This window comes from Phaenicophaeus curvirostris, chromosome 1 (genome assembly GCF_032191515.1).
Source record: "Phaenicophaeus curvirostris isolate KB17595 chromosome 1, BPBGC_Pcur_1.0, whole genome shotgun sequence".
Classification (NCBI taxonomy): Eukaryota; Metazoa; Chordata; class Aves; order Cuculiformes; family Cuculidae; genus Phaenicophaeus; species Phaenicophaeus curvirostris.
In genome coordinates this window covers 38,542,735-38,554,226 of record NC_091392.1, presented here as the reverse complement: position 1 = coordinate 38,554,226, position 11,492 = coordinate 38,542,735, and positions in this window count along the sequence as shown.

The window sequence follows — 11,492 nt, the reverse complement described above, 5'->3', positions numbered from 1 at the left end:
TTGGTATGGAAAAGTCCTGTGTTCTTCAGGAAGCTGTAATTTGCCCAGTTTAATCTTTTTTTTTCTTACCATGTCATATAAGCCTAGACATTCTGCTCTCAGATGATAGCTTGTTTGGAGATCTGAGAGAAACAGGGAGCTGCTAGAACATATTGCAGAAGCCTAAAGCACTTAGCAACAGAAAGAGTGTGGGATGCAGTGACAGAAGCTGGAATGTGGAAACAAGTGACATCGAGGAGGCTGTTTGGGAAAGAAGAGCTTTTACTTTGTTTATAATTTCAGTAATTCTAAAGAACTTCACAGTGTGGGAGGTCATTGTGGTCTCTGACTCGGCATATGCTCTTCTCTGTGTGACTGTTTTTCAGATTCCTGGGACAGTTATTAACCAAGAGTGCTGGATGAATTAATTTCCTTTTGTATTTCCTGTTTCTCTCAAAAAACAGTGAAGTAAAATGAAGACAGTTATTAACCAAGAGTGCTGGATGAATTAATTTCCTTTTGTATTTCCTGTTTCTCTCAAAACGCAGTGAAGTAAAATGAAGATATTTGGTTTACTTCAGTTTATCCTGTTAAAACATATGTGGCATGCGCTATGACAGAATCATATACGCCTATCAGGAAACAGCTTGACGGCAGAGCTTGATTCTCCACATACTAATATAGCTCTTTCTGCATAGAGTGAAGCAGCATTCTTGTTTTGCAACAGGTACAGTCTCTAAAATCATAACGTGTTCTGGAGTGATACAAACACTCACCATTATGATTTTTAGTGCTTTGCCTTAGAACATCCTGGTAGTGTACATTAATGATGGATGTCAAATAACTAGAAAAGAGAAGATGGTCTGGGTGCTGACCGGGATAAACAGAGTTGAGATAAATTAAAAATGTCTCTGATATCAGAGCGAGTTTTAGAAGGGTATTCAGAAATCAGAGTGTTTCTAAGCTCTGCAGGTCCCACTGAGGTAGAAATTATGTGGAGAACTGGAACTCAGCAATTGCTGGAAACTGTTTTACAAACAGTAAATTTCTGCAAATGCAGAAATCTCCTTTCCTCTGAACAGTTTGTTGCACTTTAAATAGAAGAGCTGCACAGCTCTAGGGTGGAAGCAAAGCCTGTACAGGATGCTTAAGGAATTTGGAAGTCTTATCATGAATGTCACATTTTCTATTTAATGAGGGTTGAAGTAGCCATTAGCTTGTTTTTTCTTTTTCTCTCTCTGTGAATCTTTCTTGTGGTTTGCATTATTCAGCAATCTAATTGTGTCCACTTTTCAGGTATTCTCTATTGAAAATTATCGTCAAAGGAAATGATGGAGATGTACTAAATTATGATAACAGAGGTGCTATAGAAGTGCACAGAACAGAAAAACAGATTAATAAATTCATGTATATTAATGATGCCTGAGCAACTATCGAAATCTAATAAATTTGTCTACTCACTGAATAGTACAGAGTACAATAGTTTCAGGCAACTGTCATTGGCTAAACAGCCTTTTAAAGAGAACTGGATTCAGCCTAAATAGTGATCAACTGTTTACTTCCAAAATGCTGCAGTAATTTCAGTTATTAAAATGCAACATTACCTCACACTAAGTGGCAAAATTAGAAAAAAAAAATACATTTTAGAAGAACACAAAATGAAGTCACTAGGCCAAAGCTGCGTAACAAATGTATTACCAAGAAAATTAATAAAGGACAGAGACATCCCTAGACTGTAAGGGATATCATGTAGACAGGGCATTATCAAATCACTTAGGCTGCAACAGGGTGAACCTGAAAAGTCACCACATGACACTTATGAACAGCAATCTCTTCAAGGCTTCCAAAACAAACTGGGACCTCTTACAGCTCATTAATGAAGAGAAGATCATCTTGGCCTCAACCTCCCTAGCTCCCTTTGCTTAGGAACAACCCTGAAGAAACTCATCACCATTTATACCCTCAGGGCAAAACACTTTCCTTGAGGAAGTTTCCCACAGGTCCCTGTCTGCAAATTTCTCTGGGACTAAACGCCAGACTGTCTTTCTACATTTTAATGTCTCTCTTCCATATTAATAGCTACAGAGCCCTAGAGAGGAAATATCACCTGTTGAAGAGGCTGAAAGACCTGAAATTCAGGCACCACTGCTAAAACATACGCCTTGACCTACTCCCACTTCACATTTCTCCTTTCTTCTTATTTTCTTCTGTTGCTGTCAGCTACTGCCTTTCGCTTCTCCTAAGGAAGACCATGATCTCATTATCTCAGATCTCCGCTTTACCCAGCATACATAATTGCCATCATCAACTCTGAATTCTCTGACTCAGAAAATATAAGTTGGAGGCTTAAGGGAGCTCCGCCCACTCCATGGAGACATGCTGGACCCCCTCACCTTCCCATTCAGCACTCCCACGCTCTGCCTTTTACTCCAGCAGCTTCTCAAAACAACATCTTAGATAATGGAAATTGTAGGAGCAGTAGTATTAGCACCCCCCCCCCCCCCCCCCGCTTTGCCTCTCCTCAAAATCTTCAGTTGTATTTTTAACTGGTGCAAAAGCTTTTCCAAAGACAAAAAAGAAACACTTCAGGATGCTACTGACACCATGTTCTTCCTGATAACAAATTAAGGCTCTTTTCACAGAAAGTGAGCCTGGAACATGCCCCCTTACTCCCTCCTTTTAATGTGTGAAGGCAGCCAGCGCCGCCACCACACCGAGAGCTGAAGCCAGATTCCCAGCAAAAGCTGCTGTTGCCAAAGGGAAGTTTGCCTGATTTTAGATCTAAGAAACTGAGGCCTAGGGTCTGCCACGGCTAACTTATCTTGTTTCTTGCCCAAAAGCCCAAATCACAGTAAGCATACTTATGAAAGTGAAAGTATCGATTTGGGGAAGAATTCTCAAGAAGGTATTATTTTCCCTTTTTCACATATTTCCCTCTTCTCCCCCAGCTGTCTCTCGCTATTCTCCTGAGCAGCCTCTGGGGCTGTACTTCCATCAGTGTTCAAGCCTTGATTTCTTTTCTCTCAAAGGAGGGCTCTCCTCCTGACACCCTACTCTTAAACTTCATAGGCAGTTAGGATACTGCATCCCCTTTTCCTTTCCTCTACTGTACCTTCTCCCCTTCACCTCTGTGTTCTGGGTTTTTTTTGCCTCCTTGCCCAGAGATTTTCTGTGGATTCTCTCCTCTTCTCCCCCTCAGAAGAGAATACTGCTTATATGCTCTTTTCCATCCTGTACAACTACAACACAAGCTGTACCATCATCTACTACAGTTCCTTCCTCCTGTTTGCCAGACACTGCATCTCACAGCCCTTGAGCTTTCCAAGGCAAATCACAGTCTTACTGTATCCAATTAGCAGGACTCTCCTATCTTGTCATTTCCATATTTTTATGTTCCCAGATCCTTCACTTTGTGCACCTGTAGTACTATGAATACTGGCCATAAAATGGGCACCCACACCATGCGAAGTATCACCCCATCAGAAATACACAACATGATCCCAGATACACTGACTTCAGAGACAGACTGTTCTGGTACGTCCTTCTGCTATTTGGTATTTCCACACAGCACAGAACTGTGCCAAGTGGCCAAGCCTGTTTAGAGCTGGCTCAGATGCTGCATCTAACGCCAGATCAGGAGTGGCAACAGAGGCATCCGACCTCTCACTGAAATTGGGATTTGGCATTATGGCATTGGTCAACACATTTCCTTTTCTTCTTACACCTTCCTGAAAACACACCGATTTTCACTCCCCCTGAACTATCAGGCTCTTGTGAACTATAGATCATACATGTGCTGAAAAGTCACAGAGGAGAAGCACGTACTTTGGAGTGTCCATGTGGCTGAGTGAGGGCTAGGTGGGTACTGCCGCAGTATCTGAAAGAACAGCAGGAGCAGTATTATTGTAGGATAGACATTATTCTCATACATACCTCTTCGTTTGTGTTTTAAGGAAGTTACTATGGGTTCTCTGCAGAAAACAAGCACATCTGGAGCACGGATAAGGGCAGGCTCCCTGTTCTCTCAGTTCCTGCAAATGAGTGTATAAAATGGTGTGAATAGAGCCATTACACTGTATCTTCCAGTTTGTGAGTGACCTGCTGCCTCAACTGAGCTGCACAGGCAAGTGGTCTCTGGGTTAGGGACAGCATTTCTACGTAGATGGCCTATGGTGAGTAGCCTGGAAAATATGGAGGCTCCTAGGAAAGTATGTGATGCATTAAGTTTGTTATTCTAAGGAAAGAAACCAATGATCTAAAGAAAAGAATATTGTAATTCCAGAGATGGAGAACACTTTGTGCATCACAGCTTAACAATATGGTCCTTTTTTCTTAACTAAATAATGAGACAAACTATGAACCGGGGGCATAGGCCCTAGTTGTAAACTTGCACCTTGAAACAGATACAATATGCAATGCACTGGCATGTTTTGTTAGGCATTTATTATCACTGCAGTTTTTGTCATTTATGCCAATGGCACTGAGTAGATACTAAAAATATTTTTCTTAGCTCTCCGAGACAGACCAAAGATGTAGTTCTGTGACAGTGGTGTCTTAGAAGGCTTTTTCTTCAAGGGCAGGTATTTTTAAAAGCATCTTTCCAGAAATGGCATAATTGTTTTTCGTAGTGCTTCAAAAAATTTGGTTTTCTAATGAGCAAAGTAGGCTATAGCAATATTAATAAGAAAAGCAGTGCAATCAGAGCAGATCTGTACTGTGAAACAATTAGTTCCAGGGACTAAATGTTCACATAATGCACATTTTGGGGGTTTTCCGTCTGACTCATTCTAGTCTGTTCCTAGAGACTGAATTTCTGGTATCGGTTGGAGGATGGTAGGTGTGTGTGTGAAGCTCTCATTTCATCTTAGTTCCATTCAGAAGGAGTTCAACCCATGCACTCGAGATCACTCTGCAACACGAGGCAATTTTTAATGAAGTACTATAAAATTCTAAAGCATTTTAAAAGCAGATTAAATGTTGTTAAATATAAGCCCTAGCCAGAACTTTTAGCAAAAAGACAATCAGAATAAAATCAATTCAGAAAACGACCCTAAGCATTACGTAGAAATTATATAGAAATTATAATAAAAATGCATAGCAAATCAGGCGGGTCAGAAAAAGGAGAGAGAGATATAAAAGTATCAACTATTTCAAACCTGTTGCAGTCAAAATTAGAAATCATTTGCCACCCTGATTATGAGATGCAGGACCAAACACTGGGAAGAGTAATTTTTTATTTAGTAAAGGCAGTACACTCCCATTAAGCAACTGCACACCACTATTCCTTTTGAAACTAATAATGGTCTGCCCTTTAAAGTGTTACAGGGAAAAAGGGCTAAAGGAAGGCTTACTTCAACCGTATTTGCTCTAACAGATCTCCTTCTGCTCTCCAAGTTAACTTTTGTGGGCTTACATTATCAGTGGCAATCAGTGGTTTACCACCAAAAGAAGTCAGAATCCCCGCAGGAAACACCTGCACTTCTACTAATTCTTGTTAGCAGCTTTTTGCAACTCTGGGATTTTAATCTTCCTCCCAGCAATTATTTACTCCTCTTTACTGTCATTATACTTTCTGATATTGTAGCTTTTCCTATGGTCCTACTGGGGATTAATGATCCAGTATCTGCATTTCTATAGATACACTGATAAGCATATAATCTGTTTCAGGACAGTTGTTTATTTTTCATAAAAACATAATCAGGTAACAGGACCACTTGATCTAAAAAGAAATCATTCTAATCTTTACTTAACTGAAATAAAGCCAACATATCCATGTTTCATTATTCTGGAAATTAGACAAATAACCTTCCAACATGTATGTAGAATGCAAAACAATTATTTGTTCTTAAACAGTAATTTTTTCAAATTTTAAAGTACTGAGATAAAAGGTCACAATGACATAATTACGTATATCATTATTAGAAATAATAATATTAGAAATACATAGATAAAATAACAATATATACCAAAAGGTCAGAATGGCATATATTATTAGAAAGAATAATCTAGACAAAATAATTGCATAGAATAATAACAAGAAGTATCGTTGAAAAATACAGAATATCCAAATAACTATGTGAAGACAAAGTATTTCTTCTACTTCCATGAATAAGCAAGGCTTAATAACCAGCAAATAACTTCTCTTCCACATTATGTCATTTTCTATTGCTGACTTTCAAGCTGCTAAATCTCCTAGTCCAAGGTCAGGCTATTGCCCAAAACAATTTCTGTCAGCTACTTGAATAAACCTCAATCAGCAGATACTTTGACCTTGGAGTGAAATATTCTGGTAAGTGAGTGAAGAATGGAAAATGGAAGCAATGATGCCAAAAATTTTCAAAATTCATACTGTAATGCAATAAGAAAGGGCCTGAACAGAAATGCATTAATCTAAAAATATTGGAGGTCATCACCAGGTTATTTTAGGTCTCCCTTTGTTTGTTGCCAATTGTTAATTCCTAGAAGAGTCTATTTCGATCCTGTGAGTACTCCCAGACAAAATGCACAGCAGAGAAAGTGTTCTGGTAAGGAAGCATTTGGCTACTCACGAGTTATATATACAAACAATAGTGTTATTTTTCTATGTACAGCATTTGTAGCAGCTCAGAATTATAACAGCAAAAGTGTATCAGGAGAATACGAATAAAAATGCACTGTCATATTTGGCCTCAAGACAAATTTGGGAAGGCCTTCAGAAATAGTGTATTTATTGGATTAGGCTATACTTCCTCTCATTTAAAGTTTGTCTTGAGAATCTTCATGAAATGATGAAAATGCATGATGTTTTTAAACAAAACATGTCACTATATTTTTTTCCAAAATCAAACTTTAATTACTAGATGACTAGCAATCATCTGAAGATAAATACAGCTAAAATAGAATTCATTTTCATGCTCCACCTCCGCTACTTCTTTTCTCACATTCCATAGGAAACATAACCATCATGCCTGTCTCTCTTCTGAATAAATTGGATGTTGTCTTTAGCTCAGGTCACTCTCCAGGTTTTTACACATACTGCTAAGTGTTCTGCATTTTTAGTGTGTTTCTAAGATGCAGCTTTTATGTACTTCTCTAAAAAGCTTGTTCAGACTTTCACATTTTCATGATTTGAAGGGATTTATAGGGCTTTTGTTCAAGACTTCTTCACCATTGCTCTAAACTAGCTTACATATAGCTTCTTCAGTAGAAGAACCCCTACAGTTTTCTGATATTTGAGACAAGATCTTTGAGTGAGACAAGTAGTTCACCTCTGTGGTCTGTCTAGTAAACCAAAACTAGACCACACTCAGAAGAAATATTTACAGGTCTCTGGAAGTCTTTCCAAAATAAGCTATAGCAGTTGATGTCTGCTTGCATAAAATGTACTTGTGAATTGGAATAAAGCATATCTTAATTGAATAAAGAAAATAACAGGAATTTTAGGAGAACTAACTCACTGAAGCAATAGTTCTATCTTTTGGGAGGTCACTAATGGATTTGGATGTGTCCAGCCTCAGGTACTTAAGTCCATAGAACAGATCTCAGAATCTGTTGTGTTTCAACTTAAACCTCTTACAAACATGGGCAGCTATATAAAAGACCTGCTGCAACTCCCTCCCCAAAGGCCGGTTAACCCACTCAATGCACAACAATAAAGTCTAAGTGGGTGAGTAAAATCTCACAAATTGTTCACACAACTATTACACATTCCTACACTTTCTTTGGGGAAAAAATCAACTGAACAAGATCACTTCTCCCATACAACATATCTTCTGCAAACCAACTGAAATTCATCTGTATACCTTAGAATATTTCCCTAATGATAAAAAGAAACTGAGAAAAACCTTTTTGTGAATATTCATGCATACATTAAAAAATATTAGTTTGATTTTATAACTTTGAAAACTTACATATCATCTTCAGAATCTGGCACTGAAACCTTTCACATGATACAACCAAAACACAGCGACCACTGTCACTGCAAATTTGAACGCAGCTCTACAAGAACGTGGCGGTTGCACAGTTCTCAGTCATTGCAGTTCTGTCTTGCGTTGATCACTCTTTTCCCTTTCTCTTACTGCACTGACATACTAGATCAGGAAGGAAGCCAAATACAGTTTTCAAGTAAAAACTTAGCGTTTTCCTTCTCATAGCATTCACTTGCATTAAAACTGTCCCAGATCTGCTTTCAGTGTGTCTTGAAAGACCGTCAATTGCTTGTCAAAATATTCACAAGCTTCAGCTATTTTGTTATCGTGTGTTCCAAAGTTCAGAGACGATTCCATTGTTTGACAAATTTTGTATACTGCTCTGTGCCAGAAACAGTGCTGGAATACTTTACAAATATCTGTCACCATCTCATTGAAAGACTAGATCTGCTGCTTTGTTTGAAAAGTTATCTGTATTGTGTCCTAAATAAGCCATTTCCACCATCTTTTCACATTTCCCTACCTTTCCAGTCAGGCATGTATTTTCCTAATTCAGGAAATGTTTTTTTTCGCAGTACAGCAAAACATACAAATGCTATCAAAACATGACAGCTCCTTACTACCTTTTCCATTGAAAAGCAGTGAGTAGCCCTTAGAGAAGGTTAGGAATCCACAAATTCTGTTTGAATGTAAAGGCAAGTTTAAGTAAGGCATCTGAGTCTAGAGACACTCACTATCAGTAAGCCACAAGCAGCTCTACCAAACAGCCCTAAAACACAATGGGCAGAAGGATGGAAAGGATATGGTAACAATATAATCCCTTGTAGCTACCCATACAAGCCCTGCATTCCCATCTCTCTCTCATCAGTTATAGGTATAGACAAGTGCCACAGATTGTGATAGCAGTAAACTTGCATGTCTGCTGCACCTCTCTGCTTCCTGTACAGTGAATTATTTGAAAGGTACATTGATTCCAGCATGTGGTTTGACTCTTAGAAGCTTAGTACAAGTTCTTCTTTTTCCTCCTTCCATTGGACAACTTCATCACATTTATAGTGTCTTCCTGGCATTCAACAACTCATCTCTTCTAGATATCTGCTGGCTTTTTAAGTTATCTCTTTACCAGACAACTTAGAGCTATTCTTCTGTATCACATCTGATTTTCCTATACCATGTGAACAGCAAAAGCAGTACTGTCATATAAAACATTTTGTTTCCTTGATCTTGATTTCCTTGTCTAACTCACGAACTGAATTTCTCCATAAGAATCAGCACATGCCTGCTACTGCTTCTTTCTCTGGAGTTACTTGTATTTTTTAAATCCAAGAACGCACTCTCAGTCAAAGAGGGAGAACTGTGGATTCTTACTGGCACTTACAACCAGACAGGCATACTACAAGTAGAGTAAATGCAGATCACAGTTCTGAATATGCTAGTCCTTAAATATGTTAAACATTATTTTGAAATCCCCTGTCTTCATTAGGCTATCAGCAAGAAGATGCTAAGTGATGGCCCAGAATCACCTCAACTCAGACTCCTTCTAAAGGCATCAAGGAAGAGATGACATAAATTTATCTCTTTCATCTCTGGGACTGTCAAATTACCCTGCAGAAGTCTGGTAATACAGCATCCATGACTGCCTCTTGCCTCTGAATATCAAACAGCAAAATCTATAGGCACCATAATTCTGGTGTATGTTTGCTACAAGCATCCTAGGAATTGATCTGAACATGCATCTCAGAATTACTCATAGGAAACAAACTTCAGTTGTTGTACTAAATAGGGCTTGGCAGATGTTAGTTTAGCCCCTGAGCCCTGGCATCACTGGACACTCTTCCTGCCCAGCTCTGCTGTGATCATACAGTGTTTCCCCCTTTTGTTTCCCCTTAGTAACCACTGCTGTCCACACTAATTGAACTGACACACCAGGAGGAAGCAGGCAGCTTGATGAGTTAGCAGCAAAGTTTTTACCATTCAAGCATACCCTTCGCCCTAGAGCCATGAGAAAAGGGACTTCCTGAGTGGGTTTTTACCAAGTAATCTCTTCGTGGGTCTTTCTATTTCTGAGGCAGCTTCTACCTATCTGACCTGCTGGTATTAAATCACAGGTTGCTATGACCTGTCTGCTTGGGTCAATGGATTTACCTAAATTCCATTTCTTGGAATCTTGTCTGTGCCAAATCTCCATAATCTCACGTACTTTCTCCCTAATTTTTCTGTAATTCAGTTTACTATTTAAATGTTCACCTACAAATGATGAATAAATCATTAGCCTTCCAATCAACAAATCACATTTTTTTTTAGGGTGTAGGGTCATATGGAATTCTAAGAATCGCTATATACTTTCCGAGCCTTACAGGTACCCATATGTACACTCCATTTTTTGAGGAAATTCTCATGGTTGCAGCTTCAATTGACAGTACTCTCTCACTGTCTTGTATACACCAACATCAGATTATGCATTCTGAAGGCTTCTGAAGAATCTGTAATCTTTCTGAAGTTAACAAGTTTTATTCATTTAGCTGTAAGCCTTTTTAACTTCGGGAGCCATTAATGTTCAACCCATTAAATGATAGATGGAGACTATCTCAAGTGTACCCCAGAACAGTAAAACAGCAATTGGTATTGTAAGAAGTAACATACATGCCATCATGCTTACTGTGGTGTGGTTCCTTGCTATGGTTCTTCATGGCTTTCCACCCTAGGTGCTGAGAGGGTCAGAACTACCCTCCTTCACTATATTTCAACCTTGTCAAGCTCTGACTCAGGAATTTTAGGCTGAACACTCTTCATGAGCTGGCTGATCAGCTACACCCTGGTTGATCAGCCACGCCTTGGTTAATCTCCCAGCGTTTAAAGCTTTATTTTACCACAGTTCTGTAAACTTCCCCTTCGGGAAATGTCTGTATTCCCTCTTGTTTTCTTTAACTCAGTTTGTTTCTGTGGCTGAAACAATAATTCAAACTGCTAATGTTATATTCAGACCACCACCTAATAACCAAACATTAGAGATATTCAAAGTCTCTCAAATTCCCCTTGAAGCTTCCAGTCTCCGGTCCCGGTGAATGTGGAGATCAGCCCTTTAGGAGACAGCACCACCTAGTGAGGAGAACTCGCTCCGATCTCCAGGGGGACTCGGATGTCACCAGCAGTACTCACAGTGGCACAAGCTGCCTTTCACAAGAGGCCAGGATTTATTAGGCATCTGGAATCCACCACAGGAAGCCCTTCTGCGTGGCAAAGCACAGACAAAAATCTTTAAATGTAGCAGTAACTGCTGGCCAAGTTCTCAGATTTCAGTTGTCTTGTAAAATCTGTCTCTGTACCAGAAACCTGAGGAACCCGCTCTGGCACTGAGCGATTTGCTCCCACCTACCACACAGCCATGGTCACTGGCATTGAATCCACGCCTATGAATTGCCTGCAATGATTCCTGCTAACACCTTCTCTGGCATCACATAATACCTGCTGGGTAATCGATCCACACAACTCTGAACAGGTAACAATGCAAAACCAGTGTGTAAAATGAGTCAGATACTTGAGTCATAAATGAATTAAAATTTCTGCATATTCCTCACAGGACCTAAATGAATCCCACATGATTTC